Source organism: Giraffa tippelskirchi, chromosome 2 (genome assembly GCF_054371585.1).
Source record: "Giraffa tippelskirchi isolate mGirTip1 chromosome 2, T2T-mGirTip1v1.2.pri, whole genome shotgun sequence".
Lineage (NCBI taxonomy): Eukaryota > Metazoa > Chordata > Mammalia > Artiodactyla > Giraffidae > Giraffa > Giraffa tippelskirchi.
The window spans coordinates 143,545,224-143,571,443 of record NC_137276.1 but is presented as its reverse complement, the minus strand read 5'-3'; the positions used below and the strand labels follow the sequence as shown (position 1 = coordinate 143,571,443).

The following is a 26,220-nucleotide window of genomic DNA, read 5'->3' as shown; positions in this document are numbered from 1 at the left end:
ACCTCAAGATATCTGAAAGAATAAACAAACATAAACAAAATAAAATGGGAAAAAAATGAATCAGCATAAAAATGACCCACATTTCCCAAAAGCATTAATAATTCCTTCTAAGATCTGAACCAGGAATGCCACCTGTGTGAAACCAGAAAAAGTTATCATATTTTAATATAGTACTCAAACACTTATATTTGCCTGAGAACAAGGATTCTTTAAGTGAACTAACCACTAAGCTAGATTTTAGGCTGTCCTCTTTTTGAACTGACATATGTTTTCCTTACCCCTAATTAGCTGTACATCCAGCTAATTGCATCAATAAGTGACTAATTGGTAGGTAGCTCTATAAGTAATTACCTGATTTGCGCATGTAAGTCATGTTTATTTCAAATGTACTTTTACTGCTAAGCTTTAGAAATTTGGCTCAAAAGTTCAGGATGATCTTCCCTGGTGGCTCAGTGGTAAAGAATCCGCCTACCAACAATGCAGGAGACACTGGTTTGATCCCTGATCCAGGAAGATTCCACATGCTGGGGAGCAACTAAGCTCGTGAGCCACAACTACTGAGCCCACACACCCTAGAGCCCATGCTCTGCAGCAAGATAAGCAACTGCAATGAGAAACCCATTTCCACAACTACAGAGTAGCCTCCACTCGTCACAACTAGAGAAAAGTCAGTGAAGCAGTGTATATCCAGCACAGCCAAAATAAATAAATAAATAAATAAAATTATTTTTTTAAAAAGTTAAGGAAGACAAACTGAATCAAAGCCTTATCATGCCTTATAACCACAAATAATAGAGCACAAATAAATTATTGATTGTGATATGCTATCTGAAGTAATATAAAGATCTCAAAATATCTTCAGATTGTACTTTCCAGGTACTTATAAAACATAGAAACAAGAGTCAAATATCTTATTTTTCTAAATACCAAAAGCTCAAGAGTACTTTGTCAGATCATCTAACCAACAAAGAAAAGTGGCAGTCATCTATCCATGAAATTACAAAAGCCTGAATAATCATTTCAAGATTTGAATGAAAGAAAAATAACCCTCTATCCTGGCAATATTACTACAATTACACAACAGTCATCTCCCTCAGCATTTAAATACTGGGAAAATAATAAAAAATAAAAAGGGGGAGAATTGATTTAACTCCAAATCTTTTTTTAACAGGGCATTAAATTTCAAATGACTGCAATGGTGAATTTCAGAACTGTTTCAACTATGTAACGCTTATCCTTTCTCTTCCCAATATACCAACATCTCCTTCATTTATTATTTCCGACAAAAAAAAAAAAAACAGCATAGGATGTGTTTTCAAAATATAATGAATTAAAAACTATTTTATTTCAAAAATATGCCCCAGTAGTTTCTCTTTCTCAGTACCCTTACCAAAGATTTATTTCCAAGTTACTCCATATTAAATGTCAGATTTTTAAATGAAAAATGCTTTTCATGTAATAAGTGACTTTAAAGTCATTTAAAAATTTTCAATATGTATACAGGAGGAGATCTCAAATAAATTAGAAGATATGTACATAGAAAGATTATTTCCTATAGATGCATCATTTTCTTCCATGAAAAAATTGGAAAAATTCAGTAGGGCTTAAAAATATATATTCGTTATTACAGATTTAAAAGGGTTAGCATTGAACATACAGCCATAGAGATGTGCAAGTTTTTAAAATACAAAACATAATAGTTACCTGCAAAGAGAATCCAAATATAACAGCATCCTTTATATTCTGTTAGATAAATCACAACACATATGAGCATTTACACATAATTCAGGGGCTTCCTAGGTGGCGCAGTGGTAAAAAATCTGCTTGGCAATTCAGGAGATGCAAGAGACATGGGTTCAATTCCTGGGTTGAGAAGAACCCCTGGAATAGGAAATGGCAACCCACTCCAGTATTCTTGCCTGGAAAATTCCATGGCAGCAGAGCCTGGTGGGCTATAGCCCATGGGATTGCAGAGTTGGACTTGACTGAGCAGCTGAGCACAGCAGCAGCACACATGATTCAAATACTTGCTTATAAAATTTGTTTCTAAAATATTGTCAAAAATGCATTTTATATGTCATGTAGTGAGTTTTGTAATTTTTCTACTATGAGATATTAGAAATATCTGTTATTCCATGTTTAGTGCTTTCTTTTAAAATAGGAACTTGGCAGCTTCTAGTTACTCTTACAATTTGCAGGCATGGTAATTTTTTCAACTCTTATCAATGTAAAAAATATCAAATGGCCTTAATAAAATAATTAATAACAGGGGCTCCATGAAAATTTTCAAATCAGAATAATAAAATTCAATTATCATTATATGGTAGATATTGCTACTCTGGTACAGAAGAATTCACTTGGAACAATTATTTTCTTTAGAAGTAGAAGAGATTTAAGACAACATGAAATATGAGACTAGGTGACAGTCTGCAGTGTACACTGCTGTGGGAAGGCTTTAGGATAAGAGATTGGAAAGGGAAAGTTATATTTAAAGGGCCAATGAAGAACCCTTCAGTACTATATCAGTCCTATGGGGATCATTAGGAATTAAGAGATCAAACACTGGTTTTGTCCAAAAAAGAAATTATTCCTTTACTAGATTTGGACAATCACACAATGAGCAAAAATTGGAAGTAAATTTAAAAAGAAAAACTAAGACAGCAGAACCATAATTCAAAATGAGTATATATATTTAGCTAGCAATGACAAGGAGAAATTTCTTCTCCAAGAGGAATGAATGCCTATGTTCATAATATTGTCAGCTTTAAGTCTAACTAAAAATCCATGACAAATGGCTGCATTATAAACCTACACACCTAGAAAGCAGCAACAAGGATGGAAAGATCATGGCAGAGGCTGTCCAGTACTTGTCCACATGCAGCTTCCTACCTGACAAAGCTCTGTGGCCTGCTCGTGGTGACATTATAAACAAATGAGTAATTAAATTCTCTCCCACATGGCATCCAGTCCCATCACTTCATGGCAAATACATGGGGAAACAATGGAAACAGTGACAGACTTTATTTTCTTAGGCTCCAAAATCACTGCAGATGGTAATTGCAGCCATGAAATTAAAAGATGCTAGCTGCTTGGAAGAAAAGCTATGATCAACCTACACAGCATATTAAAAAGAAGAGACATTACTTTATCAACAAAGGTCCATTGAGTCAAGGCTATGGTTTTTCCAGTAGTCATGTATGGATATGAGAGTTAACTATTAAGAAAGCTGAGTGCCAAAGAATTGATGCTTTTAAACTGTGGTGTTGGAGAAGACTCTTGAGAGTCCCTTGGACTGCAAGGAGATCCAACCAGTCCATCCTAAAGAAATCAGTCCTGAATATTCATTGGAAGGACTGATGCTGAAGCTGAAATTCCAATACTTTGGCCACTTGATGCAAAGAACTGACTCACGGGAAAAGACCCTGATGCTGGGAAACATTGAAGGCAGTAGGAGAAGGGGACAACAGAGGATGAGATGGTTGGATGGCATCACCAACTTGATGGACATGAGTCTGAGTAAGCTTTGGAAGTTGGTGATGGACAGGGAAGCCTGGCATGCTGCAGTCTATGAGGTTGCAAAGAGTCAGACATGACTGAGTGACTGAACTGAACTGAAAATGTGAAGAAAATTTTTGCCTGCCCTATCTACAGGGAATGGGAAGTTTAAATAAGATGCACTTGAAATGTTTTGAAAACCCAAAACATTAGTGAAATAAAAGTTATGATTACTGTATTTCACAGCATAGGAGATACAGTGCTAGATTTAGTCTGGCCCTAATTCTAAAATTCTACTGACAGATTTAGTTATAGATGATTAAAAATTTACTTTATTGGAAAACTAATTTCTAATTAGTTTTGAGCCATGAAAATGTGAAACACACACAATTCCTGCTCCTAACTTTTGTATACTCCTCTTTTTCAAGACCTAACAACAAACTTTGAGAATACATGAGCATTTTTGTAACTGTATATTTACCAATTAATAAGGCAACACACCATGTTCGTATCAACCTGGGTGGGAAATTAGAATTTCTTCTCTTACAAATCATGTTAAAAATTTGAATAGGCAAATAAATTTGCATCTGGATCTTTCATGTAAATTGTAAAATGGATACATGATCTATTTTTCCTCTCTAAAAACAAGTACATTTAAAACATCTGAATCATTCCAAATAAACTGACTGAATGCAAATTGACAACACAGCATTGAGTGCAGGCATTACAAAATAATGCAAATAGTAAACTAATCTCAGTTGCCAAATACACAAATAATTTTGGTAGTAAAAATGTAAAACAGATTTTCTAGTTAATTCTAAATTTCTTGAGAAACAAATCTGCAAATCTACCACCAGAAGAAAAAAATATGTGGATGAAAGCACTTCCATTATAACTAGATAGAATGTTTGCTGGCACCCTTATTTGCATACACATATTTTTCTAAAATCTGTTATAAGTTATAGACATAGGCGTTTTTATAGATAAAGAACACTGTCTGGATAATGCCCAGTAGGGAACAGCAATTAATCTCATTGTAAAATGTTATTTGAGCTCCATTCTTAGTAAACTAATTGATGCAACAGTATGAAAAAGTATGCCTTTTCATGACACAAATGAAAATAAGTTGTTAAACCCATCCTAAACAAACCAAATACTCATCACAATACAAGACCATTAACCCATCCAACAATAAGAAAGGGTCTCTGCCTTAGTACATTCAGGCTGCTGTAACAAAATACTGCAGATGGGGGTGCTGAAAACAGCAGGAATTTTTCAGTTCTGGAGCTTAGGAATTTCAAGATCAAGGCACTAGCAGATTCAGTGCTTGGTAAGGAGCCAGCTTTCTGGTTCATATACAGCACTTTCTCTTTGTATCTTTACATGGTGGAAGGAATGAGCTAGGTCTCTGGCATCTCTTTTATAAGGGCATTAATCCAAATCATCAGGGCTCTACCTTCATGACCTAGTCATGAGGGTCCCACAAAGTTCCCACCTCCTAACACCATTAACTTGGGGGTTAGGATTTCAACGTACAAATTTTGAAGGACACACATTCAGTCTATGGTAATCTCCATAGGTTAAGCAGGGACTGGACGAGCATGAAGCTGGTATTCCTACACAGTTTCCCGTCGCTGCTAAGCAGCTGATGACAACATGGCAAAAGGCCACCCCAAAGGCAAGCATAAGGCAACACTGGGCAAGGGGCAATGTCTGTCTTCTGAGCCTGAGACCCCCTTCTTCAGTACTTGTTCTGTGTCCAGGATGCTACCCTTAAGTGCTCCTGTGAATGTACTTCACCCACTCTCTCAACCTTGGCCACTGACATATGTGATGACTTTTTATGCCAGTTGCACAGCCAACAGATAAGGGAGGAGAGAGAAAGATCATTAAGCATCTACTACATCCCTAACTCTTTACTAGTTTTATATGTTATTATTCCATCAGTAATTAATGAAGGTGAGAAGGTATTCGTACAAGGAACTAAACATATTTCCTCCATTGTCTTTCACTAAATCATGCTGCCTCCTTGAAAAACAAAATATATTGTACCCTGGTGAGATATGTGTTTCATCAAGAGGGTGAGAAAAGATTCTAAAATGTCAAACTGGATCACTGTGATTGTCTTCTTTTTAAGGACTAAATGGAACAGGGACAAGGACCCTTGCTGGTCCCTACTGTGAGCTGCTGATGGTCCAGAGGCACGTGAGGGTGCCAACTTGTAGACCCAGCTTCCTATAGCTGCAAGGAACAATGGTAGTAACTTTTCAGGCTAGTATGTACTTTTCCCCTCCCTTTCTAATTTTAAAGATACTATAATTTCTGAAAACAAAAGTAACATCAATTACTCTACTAGGTCCTCCTGCATTTTGCTGAGAATTCATCATCCATTCTTTGTTCACCTATTCCTTGAATACCAGCATGTCCCAGGTATTTCTGCCAGTTCTGAGGTTTTCACTGTGAACTAGAGATCTGGCTATCCCCAGACATGTAATCTCCACTTACCCCCCAGGTCAACCTTGAAGAAAAATATAGCATCTATTTTTGTTTCCAAAAAATATGCAGTAGCAGCAAAAATCAATGGTAAACTATTTTGTAGAAAAGTCAGAGGAAAAGATGATCATTTCACATGCCATAGGATCCCATTTCCAAAGTGCTCTGAAGTCCTGTCTAAATTCTCTCTGGCTAAGTATCTTACTCAGACTACTCTGCAACATTACCAGTCCTCATTGATGCCCCAGCCATGCTAACTGGCTGCCTCAGCCATAAAATCCCTGTATTTGGTGGCTGTGCTATCACTCACCCAAAATATTTCACTATTCTTATGCAGAACAATGTGGGCTTAAAGCTCAACATTCAGAAAACTAACATCATGGCATCTGGTCCCATCACTTCATGGCAGATAGATGGGGAAACAGTGGAAACAGTGGCTGACTTTATTTTTCTGGGCTCCAAAATCACTGCAGATGGTGATTGCAGCCATGAAATTAAATGACACTTACTCCTTGGAGGAAAGTTATGACCAACCTAGATAGCATATTAAAAAGCAGAGACATCACTTTGCCAACAAAGGTCCGTCTAGTCAAAGCTATGGTTTTTCCAGTAGTCATGTATGGATGTGAGAGCTGGACTATAAAGAAAGCTGAGCACCAAAGAATTGATGCTTTTGAACTGTGGTGTTGGAGAAGACTCTTGAGAGTCCCTTGGACTGCAAGGAGATCCAACTAGTCCATCCTAAAGGAGATCAATCCTGGGTGTTCATTGGAAGGACTGATGTTGAAGCTGAAACTCCAATACTTTGGCTACCTCATGCGAAGAGCTGACTCATTGGAAAAGACCCTGATGCTGGGAAAGATTTAGGGCAGGAGGAGAAGGGGACAACAGAGGATGAGATGTTTTGATGGCATCATCGACTCGATGGACATGAGTTTGGGTGGACTCCAGGAGCTGGTGATGGACAGGGAGGTCTGGCGTGCTGTGGTTCATGGGGTCACAAAGAGTCAGACACGACTGAGAGACTGAACTGAACTGAATTGATGCAGAACAAAGGTGCTTTGCTTAACTTCTCTGGGTTTGAGTATTTCTAGCCAAACACACTTTTCAAGCAAAGTGATCTCCAAGTATTAGAAATTCCCCTCCTTAATAAAGGCAGCTTGATCAGAGAAGACAATAACAACACAGTTCTATTCCCTTAAAGGATTTTTGACTCTATGAAGGAAGACAGATATGTATACAGATAATTATTTTGTGAAAAATGCAAAAGCAGAAATAGATTGGAGATACTATTGGAACACAAAAAAGTGAGGTCTTTTTTTTCTGCCAAAGGGTATTAGGAAACAGAAAAGAACTGTCAGGAATCTTGAAAAATGGGAGATAGGAGTTTTCCAAGTACGCAGAGTTGAGAAAAGGGCTCTAAGAAGGAAGAAGAACATGGACAAAGGCAAGGAGACACAAGAGGTCAGGGAATATCTGAGAACAAATAACTCACTGAGGTTGTGAGATCAAGAATTTGAACAAATCCAACCCTGCAGGACCAACTGTATTTCAAAATTCACCTATTTTTCTGCTCTCATGCATGAGTTTCTCCCTCGGTGCGAAGCAGTGCTCTATCTTTCTAAGACTGAAGACAAAACTGGCTGCATATATTTGAGTGCAAAAGAATAGGATTGATTTAGTAGTTTCATCTTAATTCTGCTCTGTGTTTTCTCAATTTAACAATGTTTAATACTCTTTGGCACCAGGTTTTTGACAAAGTTTCTTAAAAAGCCATTATAAAAATAATGATTTTGCTAAAGAGTGTACATAGTAAAAATCATTATTTCAGTAGATGGAGCAGAGGTGACATCAGAATAGCTGAACATTGCCTGGCCCAGAATTCGTAGCAGAAGTCCAGACACTCCACAGAGCCACGCAATGGAAAAAGCACATTTGAGAGCAAAGACTGAATGTTACTGAATACTGCTTGGCTAATCACCTAATTTGGACTTAGAAAATCTCACATCCTATTCAAACTGAAGGGGAAAACAACCTTAGGCAAATACCAAAATGATTCTTTAAAGAAATATTTATATTTTAGAGCAAGAAAGCTGTAATTTTGATTTGTTTAAAAGTCTCTCTGTGGTGCTTCACAAAGATTCTACATAACACAAACCAGGCTAAAATTCTTAGTATAGCCCCTGAACGCATGGCTACTTCAATCTCCTGCTGATGGTAATGTGTGTGCTTCTTCCCTCCCAGTTTGTGAATCGTGTGATTGACTGATATGGAATTATTAAGAAACAGATCAATAAACACAGCAAGCTACAGGCTTAAAACCTCAGCCTACACAATGAACCTATGAACAAATTTACTGCTTAGAAATTGCAACAGCAGAGTAGTGCATATGTAGACTCATACTGGGGACCATATTAGCAAGTGGAATTACAGACATTATAAGATAACTGTGGAGAAGCAGATATTCTGATTAGAAATTCTAGCTATTATGTATCAGGCAAATGTCTTAATCTGATGAGAATTATTAAAGCCAAGAATGAACTATTCACTTTGCAGTTTTATAAAATAAGCATTATAAGAAAATAATTTCTAATAGTCATTAGAAATAGGAAATATATCTTACTTCTCTCAAGACCTACCAGATGCCTTGTTCTCTCTGTTAAATTATCTGCAAGTATGCAGAATTGGATTATTCAAAGGCAGACTGTTATGTGGCTAGGACATAAGCCAAGCAGAGGCAGCGCAAACATTTTTAGAGAAGGTATCTGGCCTTTCACACAAATGTAACAAAAATGTGTACCAAACTAAGAAAAGCAAAAGTTTGTTGAATCTTAATTTGATCAGATTTCTGACAAAATGGAGAAGCTCATTAGCCACATACTCAAAAAGTCTCGATTCAATGGTTAAAGGTAATACTTAATTTAAGTGTTAGCTCTGCCATAGTGTAGTTACATAAATTTGGAAGAGGCACTTACCTTTTCTTATTGTCCGTTTCCTCATTGCAAAATATAAAGATAATAAAACCTCTCATAAAGAATGGTAGTGAGGGCTAAGTGAAGTAAATCATGAAAAACTGACTTAGCAGCCATTATTAACAACAGTGTTATGTCCCTTGAGTGAAAAAGGGCTTCCCTGATGGCTCAGTTGATAAAGAATCTGCCCGCAATGCAGGACACCACAGTTCGATTCCTGCATTGGGACGATTTGCTGGAGAAGGGATAGGGTACCACTCCAGTATTCTTGGGCTTCCCTTGTGGCTCAGCTGGTAAATGTGGGAGACCCAGTTTCTATCCCTGGGTTGGGAAGATCCCCTGGTGAACGGAAAGGCTACCCACTCCAGTATCCTGGCATGGAGAATATCAGAATACACAGAAATAAATCTGTAAAGAGCCCTTACATAATCTGGCTCAGTTTAATCTTCAGTAGTATCCCATTCAAATGTTTTGCTCTAGCAAAATATGCCATGCTGCTTTATGCCTCTCTCTCTCTCTCTCTCTCTCTCTCTATATATATATATATATATATATATATGTATATATTTTTTTTGTATGGACTATGTAACTCCTACTCCTCCTACAAAATATAGTTCTTAAAAGTTAAACATGTTACTTAAGGGATAATTAATAGTAAGTGTATTATTCATAAAAATCACTAACAATATATTGAAAATCTAGTTCAAGAGTTCAGAAAAGAAATGTCAAATTATACTGAAGCAAACAGAACAAATTAAGAAAAGAAAAAGCAGAAAATAAGAAAGCAAAAAGCATAGAAAAATTAATAAATAAATTTAAAAAACATTTATTTGAAAAGAAGAAAATCACTAGTGAGCCTAATTTTTTTTAAAAAAAGGAATAAAGTAGAAACATACAAAATAAATGATAAAAGATAAATAACCACAGTCAGAATATATTTAAAAGAATCTATCTAATAGGCTATGTTGTTAACTTTATGTTATTATTGTTGTTATTATGTTATGTTGTTATTCACTTTATGAATAAACTTGAAAATTTAGATAAAATTGATAATTTTATGAGACAACATAATTTGCCAAAATTGACTTCAGAAGAGACAGAAAAATCTAAATACAGATTTGTATAGAAGAAATGGAGAAATATGTCAATAGAGAAATCCAAAAGCAGCAGTCTCAGATGGTTTTATGGGGAAATTTTTAAATCTTTAAGAGCAAACAATTTCAATGCTTCTAGACTCACTCCAGAATATGGGGTAGTGAAGAGAATATCCTGGTCCAACAAAGATTGTATATATCCACACACAGGAACCAAGTCAATGTCACTTATGAATATAAAAGCAAAACCCCTAAATCCAATGTTATTAGCAAATAAAATCTAGGTGTACACAAAAATAACATTACACCATGACCAAGTAAGGTCTATTCCAAGAATTTAAGAATTTTCAATATTAGGAAATCTATAACAATTTTTATAGCAAATTAATAGATTTCAGCAAAATACTTTACTCTCTTTGAAAGCCACTTGTCAAAATTCAATAACCATTTTGAATTAAGATAGTAAAATAGAACTGATGAGAATTTACTTTATATAACATATCTAACTTAGCCCAAATATACTATCATATTTAGTAAGATAACACTAGAAGCATTATTAACAAAATCAAAAGCAAGAAAACCTCCCAGTCATCAGTATTACTTACCACTGTACTGGAAACATAAGTCAAAAAAGTTGAATTTAAAAAAAAACTCATAAATAAATTTTTGGAAAGGAAGAGGTACAATCATTACTAACTACAGACAACACAAAAATACAATTGCGTGCATGGACTACCTAAGAGAGTCAACTGGCTTCCAGCATATCCAGTTGGCTGAGATCAAACATACTTTGGGGCAAAAAGGTTCTGAGAGAGTTGTATCTGCAAAGTGACTATGACTAGATGAGACAGGTAAAGAGAACTAAGTTGCTAACTTTCAGTTGGAAGGAAGCAGGCTAAGAAAGCTGCTCAGCCTCCAATAAGTGAATACTTTCCAATACTTTCTTTATGTAACAGAGGAGGATAATAAAAATGAAAGATCCTTCCAGAAGGTAAAGCTAAAAATTCAAAATCCAGAGAGCACAAACACTGGGAAGTTCTACTCAAAGAGTGGAACCAGGACTTAATTCAACTTATTTTAATCTACTGTTTTTTTTTTTTTTTTCCTAACTTCAAGGTAATAGGCTGGCAAATATTTACCCAGATGCATTGTAGAATTTCTAAGGACCTCTGAGTGCAATATGGTGACCGTTCATCTCTTTTTCAAATGATAATGATTTGTGCCAAGGAAGACAGAATAAAAAAATGCTATCGTCTTCACATGTATATTCATAAAGATGCATATAGAATTGATCACAGTAATAAATGCTTTAGCCTGAGTGGAAACTGGAAAGACTGGGGACCAGGTAGCAGGAAGACAAACTTTTCTCTGTACATCTTTTAATATTTATACTTTTTGGAGCTATAGAAAGGCATTCCATATTTATAAAATGAAATGAAAAAATAATTTAAAATATGTCTTAGGACTTAGTGAATTACTGAAAGGGGATTAAGAGATGTAATGTGATGATTACTATGCTCTGGGTTTGATCAATTTAGTGGAATACACCAAGAGAGAAAATATACTATAATCAAATCTATGGGAAAGTGAAAGTATCCAACTCTTTGTGACCCCATGGACTGTATAGTCCATGGAATTCTCCAGGCCAGAACATGGGAGTGGGTAGCTTTTCCCTTCTCCAGGGGATCTTCCCAACCCAGGGATTGAACCCAGGTCTCCTGCATTGCAGGCAGATTCTTTGCCAGCTGAGCCACAAGGGAAGCCCAAGAATCCTAGAGTGGTAGCCTATCCCTTCTAAAGTGGATCTTCCAGACCCAGGAATTGAACTGGGGTGTCCTACATTGCAGGCGGATTCTTTACCAACTGAGCTATGGCAAAGAAGACTAATTTTCAGACATGTTGAATATTAATTATATCTAAAGCTATTCACTGGTCTTAGAGTGACCAATGATTCAGGTTTGTCTGACTTCATTTTTGTGTTAATCACTCATGTGTTAAACTTTTTGTAACCCCACGAACTGTAGCCCACCAGGCTCTCTGTCTATGGAATTCTCCAGGCAAGAATACTGGAGTGGATTGGCATTCCCTTCTCCAGAGGATCTTCCTGATCAATAAAGCAGAAGTAGATGTTTTTCTGGAACTCTCTTGCTTTTTTGGCAACTTGATCCCTGATTCCTCTGCCTTTTCTAAATCCAGCTTGAACATCTGGAAGTTCACAGTTCACATACTGTTGAAGCCTGGCTTGAAGAATTTTGAGCATTACTTTGCTAGCATGTGAGATGAGTGCCAATTGTGTCATAGTTTGAGCATTCTTTGGTATTGCCTTTCTTTGGGATTGGAATGAAAACTGACCTTTTCCAGTCATAATCCATATGACAGCCCTCAAAAACTGAGCCTTAAAGTAATCTCTTTTTAGCTTCAAATGGATATGGTATAGATGATTCACTTTCAGTAGTTACTATCACTATTTTTCTTCCAACTATTGACATTACCAACTCTTATTTTAGTTCATAATAATGAAACATCCATCGTTGTAAGACTCTGAGTGATGTTACTTATGTTTGAAACCTAAGTGTATTGTAATTGTGAGCATTAACAGTTATCTTTCACTTTTGCCTGTAAACTGACTATGTACTTTGTTTGACGGTAAGGGTAATTTAATTTTAACATTGTGAATATTGTGTCCACAAAACTCTTGTGGCCAAAAGTTCAGATGATGAAATGTGTGAGTTATAATAATGCCAATGTTGGGATAATCCAGACAACTGTACTATTTTAATAATAGCTAGAAAGACACATACAATTTGATTAGAAAGTAAAGTAACCAAGATAGAGCACTCTATACAAAAGGCAGAAAGGATTTGACATTGCACATGGTGGAAAAGGGGATGTGAAAGCACGTAGAGCCTAAATTTTGCAAATCCTAGGTTAAGCAAGCAAGCATTTCTAAAGTAATTTTTTTTTATCTCCCCCCAAAACACCAATGCTCACTCAAAAATAGACACTGTAGTCTGTGAGCACACCACAAGAGTAAACACACATACTGCCATCCAGCTGATTATTCTATCAAGATAAATAAAGATACATTTCCTGAAACAGAGGTTGCAACCATGCAGGCAAACAAAAGGAGAAAATTTTGACAATAGATGTGCTGGCCTAGTGCAGCACAGACCTGATTTTCGGACTTCGTTAACAAAAATCATGCTTTTTACAGTATATCAAGTGATGAACTGAATCATATCAACAATGAAAAAAATTATTTCCTCTTGTTTTTAGATGCTTTGATTTGGAAAATGGAGTTTAAAATCACCTTCTTGATTTTTATAAGGATATTGTAAAACCACAGAGAAGATAAAGAATGCTGGTATCTTGTCCAAATAAGACCTAGACTTTGCCCATTGTATTAGTTTTCTATTGCTGCCATAACAAATTATCACAAACTTACTGGCATAAAACAATACAAATTTATTTTCTTACCATTCTGGAGGTCAGGATTCTGAAATGACACTCACTGGATTAAAATCAAGGCATCAGGGCTGAAAATCAAGCTATTACCGTGGTTTTTTTTTTAACCTTTCTAAATGCTGTAGGATAGAATCTGTTTACTTGATTTTCAGGCTTCCAGAGGCCACCTCCATTCTTTTTCTGGGATCCCCTCATATCTTCAAACCAACCAAGGTCTCGTTGAATCTATATATCACATCACTCTGACACTAACTCTACTGCCTCCCTCTTTCACATTTAAAGGTCCTGTGATTAATACATTGGGTCCACCTGAACATTCAAGGATATTCTTCCTATCTTAAAGATAGTTGATTAACAACCTTAATTCTATCTGCTACTTTAATCTTATTTTGTCTTGTAACATAAAATATTCACAAATTCCAGGCATTAGAAGGTGACCTTCCAGGCATCTTAGGAGGCTATTATTCTATTAAAAGCAAAGTATTCTTTGTTTTTAAAGGAAAGATAAAGAGTAAAAATCTCTTATTGTATCATGAGACAGAAAGAAACGTGCCATTGTTATTTTGTGTTAAATGAGGTAATATGTGCTTACTTAGTAGCTTTGCTTTTAAATTCTTCATTTATAAGCTCAAATTTACTTATCTTAGAGATTAACAGTAATATAGCCTATAAAATTTAAATATTCAGTAAAAGTTCAAAAAATAAACTGCTCTATCAGAGGCAAGAATGAAACATTATAAAAATATTGCTTTTATATATTATATTTTTATTAGTTCAGTTAATTACTTCTAATTGTCATTTTTGAAAATTCTGTTTACTAACAATTATGTAACAGAGAGGTAAACAATAAGTAATACTATATAATTTAATAAACGCCTATTTTTCATATGCTAATGTTAAAGTAATAATAGATATGGATATAATTATGTTACATTATATTATGCTATGTTATACTGGTTTTTTTTGGACTGGAATGGTATGACAAGATGGCTCTCTAAACAACTGATCACTTTAATATTTGGATCTAAGCCAAAGAGATTGATCTGAGCTGGAAGTATTTGGGAGTTAAAAAATATCAATCCCACGTTCATGTTGCTTTCTACATGCTCACATTACAATATCACACTATCTTGTAATTATTTGTATGCCCACTAAACAGTGAACATTGTGAGGGAAAGTAGGATAGCTTAATTAACTTTGTTCCTCTTGTATCCAATATAGTGTGTGGCATATAACAGATTCACATAAATATTTGTATGAAATTGTCTCTTTGAAAACCTTTAATGAGTATTTTTAAAAATACTAACATGCTATCTGTGGTGGAAATATTTTATATAAGAAAGAGTAAAAGGAATAAAAGAATGAGTTTTGCAGCAGTATTAAAAATTTTTATTTAAAAGATGAACATTCAGCATGAAAATAAAAAATCATTTTTAGAAACAGTTCTCTTGGAAACACAAATATAAAAAGATGTTTCAAGGACAAGAAAGGACTTCATACAAAGTATGAAATCCATAACATGCAAGTAAATAAGAGACCATATGTCAAAATGCAAGGAAATATTACAGAGGTACTTCAGTTATAAAAAGAAATGAAGCCATTGTGTGATAAGTTAATTTTCAGTCAGTCAGTCAGTTCAGTCACTCAGTCCTGTCCAACTTTTTGTGACCCCATGTCCCGCAGCACCCCAGGCCTCCCTGTCCATCACCAACTCCCGGAGTCTATCCAAACCCATGTATATCGAGTCAGGGATGCCATCCAGCCATCTCACCCTCGGTCGTCTGCTTCTCCTCCCGCCCTCAATCTTTCACAGCATCAGGGTCTTTTCCAACGAGTCAGCTCTTCGCATCAGGTGGCCAAAGTATTGGAGTTTCGGCTTCAAACTCAGTCCTTCCAATGAACACCCAGGACTGATCTCCTTTAGGATGGATTGATTGGATCTCCTTGCAGTCCAAGGGACTCTCAAGAGTCTTCTCCAGCACTACAGTTCAAAAGCATCAATTCTTTGGTGCTCAGCTTTCTTTATAGTCCAACTCTCACATCCATACATGACCACTGGAAAAAACATAGCCTTGACTAGATGGACCTTTGTTGGCAAAGTAATGTCTCTGCCTTTTAACATGCTACCTAGGTTGGTCATAACTTTCCTTCCAAGGAGTAAGCGTCTTTTAATTTCATGGCTGCAGTCACCATCTGCAGTGATTTTGGAGCCCAGAAAAATAAAGTCTGACACTGTTTCCACTGTTTTCCCATCTATCTGCCATGAAGTGATGGAACCGGATGCCATGATGTTACTTTTCTGAATGTTGAGCTTTAAGCCAACTTTTTCACTCTTCTCTTTCACTTTCATCAAGAGGCTCTTTAGTTCTTTTTCACTTTCTGCCATAAGGGTGGTGTCATCTGCATATCTGAGGTTATTGATATTTCTCCCAGCAATCTTAATTCCAGCTTGTGCTTCCTCCAGCTCAGCGTTTGTCATGATGTACTCTGCATATAAGTTAAATAAGCAGGGTGACAATATACAGCCTTGACATACTCCTTTTCCTAGTTGGAATCAGTCTGTTGTTCCATGTCCAGGTCTCATTGGTGCTTCCTGACCTGCATATAAGTTTCTCAAGAGGCAGGTCAGGTGGTCTGGTATCCCTATCTCTTTCCGAATTTTCCGCAGTTTATTGTGACCCACACAGTTAAAGGCTTTGGCATAGTCAATAAAGCAGAAATAGATGTTTTTCTGGAACTCTCTTGCTTTTTCGATGATCCAGCAGATGTTGACAATTTGATCTCTGGTTCCTCTGCCTTTTCTAAAACCAGCTTGAACATCTGGAAGTTCATGGTTCACGTATTGCTGAAGCCTGGCTTGGAGAATTTTAAGCATTACCTTACTAGCGTGTGAAATAAGTGTAATTGTACAGTAGTTTGAGCATTCTTTAGCATTGCCTTTCCTTGGGATTGGAATGAAAACTGACCTTTTCCAGCCCTGTGGCCACTGCTGAGTTTCCCATATTTGCTGGCATATTGAGTGCAGCACTTTCACAGCATCATCTTTCAGTATCGAGTACTAAATGAATTGCTGCCAAACTGATTACTATGGTTAAAATTTGATATCTTTGAAATTTATATGAAAAAGTTTATGTAAAAAAGCTTTACAAAAAACTTATGAAATCAGGCAAGAGATAAATAAGAATTGATTTATCTGTATAAAGTTAAAGTTAATGAGTTGGGGAATCCTCCCCTTTGAAATATTACTTAGTTCTTAATGACTGACCTTTGATTCCCTATATGATTACTGTTCTTTTGTTTCATTAGAATAGAAAAGACATTATTTCAAAATTATCTTCTGAAATAAATACAACACTCTTAAAAAAATATTTTAAAAGTTAATGTAATTTTGATCTTCAAGGACAGATTCTAATAATATAAAAATTACCATTTCTACCATAAATGGTACAATGAAATTTAAATATTTATTATAGTTAGATTATTTTATGCATTTTACATATTTCAAATTTATGATATAGCTAAAAACAAGAGACTATCTCAATGATACTATTAAAATATAATTTAAAGGAAATAGACTATAAGTCTTCTCCTAACAAAGCTAATCTCATTCTGAGTAGATTAATTTAAAGACACCGTTGTCTAGATGAAATTACATAGCAGGTATGGGAGTACCTATGCACAGACTATAAAAAGTTCCTCAAGACTTTTGCCATCACTGCTCTTCCCTATCTATCCCTTGCATGGAACTTAGAATATCAACAAGAGTCTATTTCAGCCCATTGTGTTAGAAATGCACAGCCCCTGAGTGTTAGAAGGTTATTTGTGATGCTATGTTTTATTTTTCCATTGAAATGCTACTGTTAGATCATTTAACTGCCCTATTTTATTTTATTTTTTATTAGTCTATACCCTAAGGAAAGGCTGCCTCTTAAGGAAAATAAAACAGAGAATCAATTCTGCAACAAATCACATTTATTAACAGGTTAGTGAGAACCTCAAGAAAAATAAAAATTGTGATAATTTCATCTCCTTAAGTTCAAAGAGCCCAAGAAGGGGTGGTAAACATCAGGCAGCATAAAATGCCTTTAACAGACTCCAGAATCCAGCAAGTCACTAATACGTGATTTCTAATTACTTTTGTAGTTTGTCACTGTTCAACCCAATCAAATCTAATAGACCAGAAAATTTTGGTTAGATTCTACTCAACTATGACTAAATTTTTATTGTTATTATTCTGGTTTCTTTGTGAACATCTCAACTTTACTGCATCATTAAACCTTAAATTGGATTTTGATAATAAGAATATTTCATAAAATTTTTCAAACAACTGCAATAGTCACACAGCACTACAGTATTCTTAAATCCACTGTCATATTTTTTTTAAAAAACATTTAAATTGTATCCATTCTTTCTGGGTTATTAAAAACAATGGTGCTTTGATCTTATTTAAACACTTCATTTGAAAGTCATGACTAACAAATATCAAATGCTAAAGGTGAACTCATGTTAAATGCATGTCAGAGCATTTTTCATATCATGTAGGGAGTTCAAGTCTGAGGGTTCTTTGTTTCAGAATCACTGATGAGGGATATATACAAGAATGGTGGCAATTAACTACTTCAATTTAGAAATTTGCATTACTTTATTTTCATGTTGAGAATCATAATCTAAGCAATACGTTAGACATATCTACTGTGAATTCTCTAAAACTTAGAAAAATAATATAGAAATGATCGAGTTTGTTGTCTAAGTGTCTACTTTGTCCTTATACTCTGTGTGTTACTAAAGCACTGAAAATAAACACACATGAATTTATTCCTGAAAGAATATAAAAAAAAATGCTCGCTCACACTGGCATTTTTTTTTTTTTTTTTTTTTTACAAAATGTCTCTATAAGACAAGACAATAAAATAACATTATTAGAAACCTCCATGTAGGTTGTTTTATATTTTATCTGCTGGCATTTTCACTTGTTTGCTTACTTTATTTTCCACAGTATGTGCAGCCTTCAGAGGACATCAAGTATGTTTGAAAAACAGAGCTAATGCTTTTTGTTAATGTCAGATGTAATGGGCCAGTCAAGGAACAGATCTAACCAGTTCTGATCAGTCTGGGCACTAATATGCAAGTCTTTCAGTTATCAAAGAAATGGAAAGAAAATACATTACACGACAAGATGGCTGGACTACAGCATCTAATATGAAAGTGGAACTGAGTAGGACTCTATGTGTTCTTCTGGGGATAGACCCCTCCCCCATTCCTCTGCTACAGCCTCTCTGAAGTACCCAGATAACAGCATCTCATACATATTTCCTAAATTTTTTCAGAGAGCTAATGCTAAATGAAAGGAATTAACTATTTGATGATCAAGAGTATGTAGCCCACAGACATTTTGGCATCTAAGGACTGATCACAATCAACCAATCAGATAACTGTGCAAGAACTGATCACATACTCTATGACATGCTCCCCCTACCCTCCGCCATCCCACCTCGATTTTTAAAAATGCTTTGCTGAAACCCTCTGGGAGTTCGGAGTTCTTTGAGCACAAGCCACCAGTTCTCCTTGATGGCCCTGCAATAAACCTCTCTCTGCTCCAAACTCTGACCTTTCAGCTTGTTTGGCCTCACTGTGCATCAGGTACACAAACCAGTCAACCCTAAAGGAAATCAATTCTGCATATCCATCAGAAGGACTGATGCTAAAGCTGAAGCTCCAATACTTTGGCCACCTGATGCAAAGAGCCATCTCATTAGAAAAGACTCTGATGCTGGGAAAGATTGATGGCAGGAGGAGAAGGGAACACCAGAGGATGAAATGGTTGGAAGGTATCACTGACTCAGTGGACATGAGTTTGAGTACATTCTGGGAGATGGTGAAGGACATGAAAGCTTAGCACACTGCAGTGCATGGGGTCGCAGAGTCGGACACGACTTAGTAACTGAACAATAACAACAATCAAAGGGCATCAAAGTCTTTTAAAATATTATTTCAAAATTATATAACACAGGAGCAGATTCTACTAACGGTGAAAAAATTATCTCAAAGATCTAGCATGTCTCATGCAATATAGCCATTCTCAAAATGATCATACCTGAAGTAACTTGCATACTTCTACAAATGCACATGATCATTAAATTAAAACCTATGCAAGTAACTAAGAAAGAAGAAGCTGTTGAGAGGGCCCAACTAAAGGCATTAAAACCCCAGTTCCTTCTAATAGTCCCTTTGACACTGGGATAATGCACACAGCTCTCCACAGTCATGAGTTCAGTTTTCTTGTAGACATATATTCTGATTTGAATTGTGCCGCAGAGACTAGATAAGACTCCCAGAATATATTGACTTGGCCCACTTCCCTTCTTCTACTAGGCTTGTAGTGTAATTACCATTAGCATCTGATAAAATGTACTTATCTCAACTAAAATATGGGTTTAAAAGCAATAAAATGTGATCAGAGAAATATATAACATGGTTGTAAAAATGAAAAAAATGTAAAGCAAAACTGATGAAACAAGAAATTTACATTAGAAAATATACTTATTTAAACTACAATGATCATTTTTCCATCTAAAATATGTTGTAAAATATTAGTTAAAACATGAATCAAAAGACACTAGGACTTTAAAATACTTCTTAAAAAATCATCCAACTAGTCCCAGACAGGTGGTATTTCTGTCCTTTAGTTGTTCACATGATTTTTTCAGTGAAAATACTCATAAACAGAGAAGCTACTAAACTTGTAATTTACAAAATATGTTTTATGCTTGGATCATAGTACTGGATTCAAAGTTCTCATTCCAGGACAATAAACAAGAAAAAAAAACCCTCACAATAAAATATTAAACTGATGAATTATTATGGTCAAAAATCACCTTTCCCACCAATACTAATGTATAATTCAAAGGGAAATTCAAACCAAAAACTATTCAATTTTATTTCACTTATTTATTTTTAATTACTTAAAAAAGGAATAGACACACGAGTTCAATAGAGGCTAGGCAATATTGTGTTTTGCATAGAAACAAAATTTTACAAACATATATTGAGTTGGAAATGACCTTAGAATTTATTCAATCCAGTAGTCAAGTTCAATCCTCTTTCTGCTTCACCCTTTCTCACCCCACATGATTTACTTGTTTGTCCAGCTTTAAAAGACTTGAACTTAAACAGCTTTAGAAGAGACATAGCCTCTCTCTCCCTACAGACTCACCATTCCCCACTGTCTCACACCCAGCCACTCCATACAATTCATATTAATATATTACATGTATCATTTTCAAGGCTCAAGAATTTGCCACCCTTTCCTTGTTTAATCTAACTCCTTCATTTCAGAACCTAGAGAATAGTCAGAAGTTTAAAATGGTTCATGCCAATTCCTTATCTATCTTGAAGGTCATGCTGGGTCACCTCAGATTTCCTAGCTGTTGGTTCTGTGCTGTTTTTTGAACCTTTGCAACATCCATGTCATTGAATGTTTTATACATAGTAAGCATGAACCAGCACTGGAACATTGATTGCAGCTATTTTATAGAAAAAAAGTATTTCAATCATACATTAGCATCATCTGCTCAAAATAGGAGTTCTCCAGGAAGAACTATGAACAGTCTTTAAAATGTGTCTTTATACTCTAATGCCTAAATAAACTGATGTTTAGTGTGGCCATATATAAACTGATGTCCCACAAGGTCATCAGACCTGTATAAACTTGGAATAAACAAGAAAAGCAAAACACATGCCTATCATGACACAAACTGCACTGTTGTCATGATTTTAAAATAAAATAATGCATCAACTTAAGTTAAAAAAGAGAATAATTTGATTACTTACAATAAAATTACAATTGTATAAAAATCAATTGACACTTCAAAGGCAAGGAAATTGTACCAATTTTGATTGCCACACAGAAATTAAAGTATTTAGATAATGCTTTCCCCAAACAGGGCTCAATTCCATGAAATGAAAGGTGAACAGAGATTGGAATACATGAGATTTTGTCACAGAATGATGCTCACATTCTTCTCTTTTTTTTTTTTCCAAATTAGCAGCTATTGGCACATTATACATGTATGTCAAGTCATCTTATTAAAAGTTGATTCAAGAGTAAAAGTCATATTCTAATTAAAACAATTAGATCTTACTTCAATCAAATGATCCTAGTGCAACCAGAGGGTCTTTGTAGGTCACAGGACTCTGATAAACTGAACAGAGGGCTCTTCATCCAGGTGCTTAACAGTCAAAATTCTTTTCCTGTTCATAAATTAGAAAACAAAGATGATCAATTTTAATCGGGAGTTGTATTAGATAATATATCAGTTGGCTTTTGAATTTTATTCTTTAGATAATGCTTTTCAGAACTATATTATCAGTTCTTTTTACTGTAAGTAGCCTGAAATTCTTCATGCTTTTTAGAAGCCAATAATGCACAAATAGACATTTTTTTAAGCATAGTATTTTATTTCAAGGACAAGTATATACACAAACATACAAATATTTTTCTCTATTTCTCTCATTTTCAACTGTTTATATATATACCTTTGGAGAAGACAATGGCACCCCACTCCAGCACTCTTGGCGGGAAAATCCCATGGACAGAGGGGAGCCTGGTAGGCTACAGTCCATGGGGTCGCTAAGAGTCGGACAAGACTGAGCGACTTCACTTTCACTTTTCACTTTCATGCATTGGAGGAGGAAATGGCAACCCACTCCATTTTTCTTGCCTGGAGAGTCCCAGGGGTGGGGAGCCGGGTGGGTTGCTGTCTATGGGGTTGCAGAGAGTCGGACACGACTGCAGCGATTTAGAAGCAGCAGCAGCATATATATACCTTAATTTTGCTAGCCTGAGGAGCCAGCCCGCGCCCGAGGCCGGGAGCGGCTGAGAGGAGTTACTCCAGGTCCAAGGAGTGGTGGCTGCATGGGCACAGGAGGGCCAAGAGGAGTTACTCCACACTCAAGGTCAGGAGGGGCCGTCCTGAGTAGATACCCCTTGTCCAAGGTAAGGAGCAGCGGCTGCACTTTGCTGGAGCAGCTGTGAAGAGATACCCCATGTTCAAGGTAAGGGAAACCCAAGTAAGACGGTAGATGTTGTGAGAGGGCATCAGAGGGCAGACACACTGAAACTATAATCACAGAAAACTACCCAATCTGATCACACAGCCTTGTCTATCTCAGTGAAACTAAGCCATGCCATGTGGGGACACCCAAGACGGATAGGTCATGGTGGAAAGGTCTCACAGAATGTGGTCCACTGGAGAAGGGCATGGCAAACCAATTCAGTATTCTTGCCTTGAGAACCCCATGAACAGTATGAAAAGGCAAAAGGATAGGACACAGAAAGATGAACTCCCCGGGTCGGTAGGTGCCCAGTGTGCTACTGGAAATCAGTGGAGAAGTAACTCCAGAAAGAATGATGGGATGGAGCCAAAGCAAAAACAATACCCAGCTGTGGATGTGACTGGTGATAGAAGCAAAGTACGATGCTTGTAAAAGCAATATTGCATAGGAACCTGGAATGTTAGGTCCATGAATCAAGGCAAATTGGAAGTGGTCAAACAGGAGATGGCAAGAGTGAACGTCAACATTCTAGGAATCAGAGAACTAAGATGGACTGGAATGGGTGAATTTAACTCAGATGACCATTATATCTACTACTGTGGGCAGGAATCCCTTAGAAGAAATGGAGTAGCCATCATGGTCAACAAAAGAGTCTGAAATGCAGTACTGGGATGTAATCTCAAACACAACAGAATGATCTCTGTTCGTTTCCAAGGCAAACCATTCAGTATCACGGTAATACAAGTCTATGCCCCGACCAGTAACGCTGAAGAAGCTGAACTTGAACGGTTCTATGAAGACTTACAAGAACTTTTAGAACTAACATCCAAAAAAGATGTCCTTTTCATTATAGGGGACTGGAAAGCAAAAGTAGGAAGTGAGGAAAAACCTGGAGTAACAGGCAAATTTGGCCTTGAGGTACACAATGAAGCAGGGCAAAGGCTAATAGAGTTTTCCCAAGAGAACGCACTGGTCATAGCAAGCACCCTCTTCCCCAATAACACAAGAGAAGACTCTACACATGGACATCACCAGATGGTCAACACCGAAAACAGATTGATTATATTATTTGCAGCCAAATATGGAGAAGCTCTATACAGTCAGCAAAAACAAGACCAGGAGCTGACTGTAGCTCAGATCATGAACTCCTTATTGCCAAATTCAGACTTAAATTGAAGAAAGTAGGGAACACCACTAGACCATTCAGGTATGACCTAGATCAAATCCCTTAAGATTATACAGTGGAAATGACAAATAGATTTAAGGGACTAGATCTGATAGACAGAGTGCCTGATGAACTATGGACAGATGTTTGTGACACTGTTCTGGAGACAGGGATCAAGATCATCCCCATGGAAAAGAAATGCAAAAAAGCAAAATGGCTGTTTGAGAAGGACTTACAAATAGCTGGGAAAAGAAGAGAAGCAAAAAGCAAAGGAGAAAAGGAAAGATATTCCCATCTGAATGCAGAGTTCCAAAGAATAGCAACGAGAGACAGGAAAGCCTTTCTCAGCAATCAATGCAAAGAAATAGAGGAAAACAACAGAATGGGAAATACTAGAGATCTCTTCAAGAAAATTAGAGATACCAAGGGAATATTTCATGCAAAGATGGGCTCGATAAGACAAAAATGGTATGGACCTAACAGAAGCAGAAGATATTAAGAAGAGGTGGCAAGAATACACAGAACTGTACAAAAAAGATCTTCATGACCCAGATAATCACAATGGTGTGATCACTCACCTAGAGCCAGACATCCTGGAATGTGAAGTCAAGTGGGCCTTAGAAAGCATCACTACGAACAAAGCTAGTGGAGGTGATGGAATTCCAGTTGAGCTATTTCAAATCCTGAAAGATGATGCTGTGAAAGTGCTGCACTCAATATGCCAGCAAATATGGAAAACTCAGCAGTGGCCACAGGACTGGAAAAGGTCAGTTTTCATTCCAATTCCAAAGAAAGGCAATGCCAAAGAATGCTCAAACTACAACACAATTGCACTCATCTCACACGCTAGTAAAGAAAGGCTCAAATTCTCCAAGCCAGGTTTCAGCAATACATGAACCATGAACTTCCAGATGTTCAAGCTGGTTTTAAAAAAAGGAGAGGAACCCGAGTTCAAATTGCCAACATCTGCTGGATCATGTAAAAAGCAAGAGAGTTCCAGAAAAACATTTATTTCTGCTTTATTGACTATGCCAAAGCCTTTGACTATGTGGATCACAATAAACTGTGGAAAGTTCTGAAAGAGATAGGGATACCAGACCACCTGACCTGCCTCTTGAGAAACCGATATGCAGGTCAGGAAGCACCAATGAGACCTGGACATGGAACAACAGACTGGTTCCAAATAGGAAAAGGAGTATGTCAAGGCTGTATATTGTTACCCTGCTTATTTAACTTATATGCAGGCTACATCATGAGAAATGCTGGACTGGAAGAAACACAAGCTGGAATCAAGATTGCCGGGAGAAATATCAATAACCTTAGATATGTAGATGACACCACTCTTATGGCAGAATGTGAAGAGGAACTAAAAAGCCTCTTGATGAAAGTGAGAGAGGAGAGTGAAAAAGTGGGCTTAAAGCTCAACGTTCAGAAAACTAAGATCATGGCATCTGGTCCCATCACTTCATGGGAAATAGATGGGGAAACAATGGAAACAGTGTCAGACTTTATTTTTTGGCGCTCCAAAGTCACTGCAGATGGTGATTGCAGCCATGAAATTAAAAGACGCTTACTCCTGGGAAGGAAGGTTATGACCAACCTAGATAGCATATTGAAACGCAGAGCCATTGCTTTGCCGACAAAAGTCCGTCTAGTCAAGGCTATGTTTTTTCCAGTGGTCATGTATGGATGTGAGAGTTGGGTGGGGAAGAAATTTGAGTGCTGAAGAATTGATGCTTTTGAACTGTGGTGTTGGAGAAGACTCTTGAGAGTCCCTTGGTCTGCAAGAAGATCCAACCAGTCCATCCTAAAGGAGATCCGTCCTGGGTGTTCATTGGAAGGACTTTTGTTGAAGCTGAAACTCCAATACTTTGGCCACCTCATGTGAAGTGTTGACTCATTGGAAAAGACCCTAATGCTGGGAAGGATTGGGGGCAGGAGGAGAAGGGGACGACAGAGGATGAAATAGTTGGGTGGCATCACCGGCTCGATGTACATGGGTTTAGGTAGACTCTGGGAGTTGGTGTTGGACAGGGAGGCCTGGCGTGCCTCAATTCATGGGGTCGCAAAGAGTCGGACATGACTGAGCCACTGAACTGAACTGAACTGAAGTGGGACACTTACCTGGCATCATGTAGTACTAAACACAATAAAAGATAAAACAGAAGACACATAACTGGACATGTTGACTTATGTCTCTTGGAAGAAGGGATTAATAAATGGAAGAAATACATAGTAGAAAGAACACATCTAGGACTGAAAACCTGGTTCTTCTGTTGAACACCTCTGTGACATGGTAATTGATGTTACTTTATAAATATTAATTTAAATTTGGGATAAAAACAGTTGAAGAATGATTGTGAGAATTGGAGACATTGTATAGAATAACACGCCGAGCACATTTCCTCACTTGTACTAGGTGCTCAATAATTGATTGATATTTTGTAGTATTTTAGTATATTGGCACTCTTTCCCTATTATT

At 36.7% G+C, this 26,220-nt stretch overlaps 1 protein-coding gene across 2 annotated transcripts in view; it reads right to left on the bottom strand.

The window, feature by feature from the left end:
• NAALADL2 (N-acetylated alpha-linked acidic dipeptidase like 2) overlaps positions 1-26,220 on the bottom strand; it is a 1,599,429-nt gene that overhangs the window by 1,175,906 nt on the left and 397,303 nt on the right. The window contains exons 6-7 of one of the 2 annotated variants that reach the window (XM_081570964.1): positions 22,345-22,547; positions 21,661-21,769 (exon numbers count right to left, since the gene is read on the bottom strand). The gene's annotated coding sequence lies outside the window, so the exon portion shown is untranslated. The remainder of the gene's footprint in view (positions 1-21,660; positions 21,770-22,344; positions 22,548-26,220) is intronic. The other variant, XM_081570965.1, reaches the window with a different exon arrangement.